Raw genomic sequence first — 1,902 nt, forward strand, 5'->3', positions numbered from 1 at the left:
GTTTTTCTCATTTTCAGAAAGTAGCCAAGTAAACATTTTGGGGGGCCCCCAACGGGTTCTTTTTTAAAAAAATGGGGAAAAAAATTTAAAAAAAAAATTGGTCCCCCTTTTTGAACAAAAGGGTTTTGGGGCCGTTTTTTTCTTCTAGCTAACCCACGTTTTCTTAAATTGGAGAAAGGGGGGATTTTTATTAAGACTGGAAAAAAGGGGTTTGCCAACGCCCTTTTTTAAAAAAAAAAAAAATCCACAAGGGTTCTCCACCACACCTTTTGCCCACAAAAAAATCTCCGATCCCCCGGCCTCGCCTCCTGCTCCCCCCCAAAAGAATTTTTTTCTCCCCCGTCTCCCGACCCAAAAAAAAAAAAAACTCCCGGATTTGGGTTCCATTTTTTGTTAATTGGGTGGGGGTGGGTTTTGGTAAGTTAGACAGCCTTGGCGGTGAGGTGCCCTTAAACGCCCTTTAAATGGCAAGTGCATTATTCCCCAATCAGCTTTTTATCTGTTTCCCTTTCAAAATTAGAGTTTTTGGATATAATTCGTTCAACGCCAAACCCGGGGAATAGGTCTCGTCAAATTGGGGTACATGGCAGTAATGTGTAACTTAACGCTCGTCATGTGTCTCGCTAAAGAACCCCCCCCCCCCAGTCCATCCGATCTCGAATAGAGTCGAAATAATTGCTATTGATGAAGATCGGGGTCGCCTGGTGTCAGAGGTAAAATTAGTGAGAAAATGTCCGCCAAAGTTTGGTGAGTTCCGAAGCGTCAGTGTACTTGGAAACTACACATTTACAATTTTTGTGCCTTTGATTAATGTTTTTCCAGTAAAATCCACATAGAAATGTGTTTATATGGGGCTATAAAAGGTGCTGACCCTAGTAGAGGAAAAAAGAGATAAAAGTTGCCCAACGGGAGAAAAGATTTCTGTTTCTTGAAATTCATTATTTTGACAAGCGCCTGATTTCACCACGATTCCACACATATGGAATTAACTGTTGTGCACTTTAGGGAATACGCAACTAAACAAGAATAGATGGCAATCTCCCAAATGCAGATTTTCATGATTTTCCGGATCGAAATCCTAAACTAATTTGTTGAAAACTTTGTATTAATCCACGATCTTGATCAATAATTTTGTTTCTTGTTTTTTGGGGGGGGGGGGGGGGGGGGGGTTTTGTCTTTTAATTTTTCAACACATTAGGGGTCTAAAAAATAGACATCTTATTTAACTGGTTTGAAGATAATTACGTTCTATGTGTCCCCTTCCCAGTTTGTGCTTCTTAGATTCCCAACCCCCCATCTTCCGTCCTCACGCTCTATTATTGAAAATGCCTCCAGTTAGTGAAGACTCTCTAGCTGAGAGTTCCCTCTGGAATAATGAACTAATATACGTTATAGTGTAGGGCTAATGGTGAGCCCGTCAAGGCGATATAGTATATTTAATATATATATTAGAAATAGATAGTTGCGTGTCACCAAGCTGTATCATTTCTAACTAACTGTAGATGAACATTTAAACAAAAAATTGCTCTCGCTATTGACACTAACGGCTTTGCGCACTGTTTCTTCCTTTATGCGACCTACGTTACTTAAATTGAGTAACTGTGTGTATATTATTATGGACTGACACAATGCGCTTGCACACGCACATGTTCTAATAAAACAAAGACTCACACAGGCTCTCCCACAACCTCTTTCATCCCACTTCATTCTCTCTCTCTCTCTCTCTCTCTCTCTCTCTCTCTCTCTCTCTCTCTCTTTCTCTCTCCGCTCTCTCAATCACACACACACAAACACACACACACACACACTCACACACACGCACACACACGCACACACACTCTCTCTCTCTCTTTCTCTCCCCCCCCCTCTCTCTCACCGTCACTCTCACCCCCCCCCCAACCC

The 1,902-nt window shown here is 41.7% G+C and overlaps 1 protein-coding gene across 5 annotated transcripts in view; it reads left to right on the forward strand.

Annotated features, from left to right (window-relative positions):
- The window catches only part of LOC101852999, a 69,914-nt gene that overhangs the window by 53,448 nt on the left and 14,564 nt on the right, over positions 1–1,902 (forward strand). The gene's annotated exons all lie outside the window — the stretch shown is intronic.

The sequence above is a fragment of the Aplysia californica genome, unplaced genomic scaffold, assembly GCF_000002075.1.
Source record: "Aplysia californica isolate F4 #8 unplaced genomic scaffold, AplCal3.0 scaffold00174, whole genome shotgun sequence".
In the NCBI taxonomy this organism is placed as follows: domain Eukaryota; kingdom Metazoa; phylum Mollusca; class Gastropoda; order Aplysiida; family Aplysiidae; genus Aplysia; species Aplysia californica.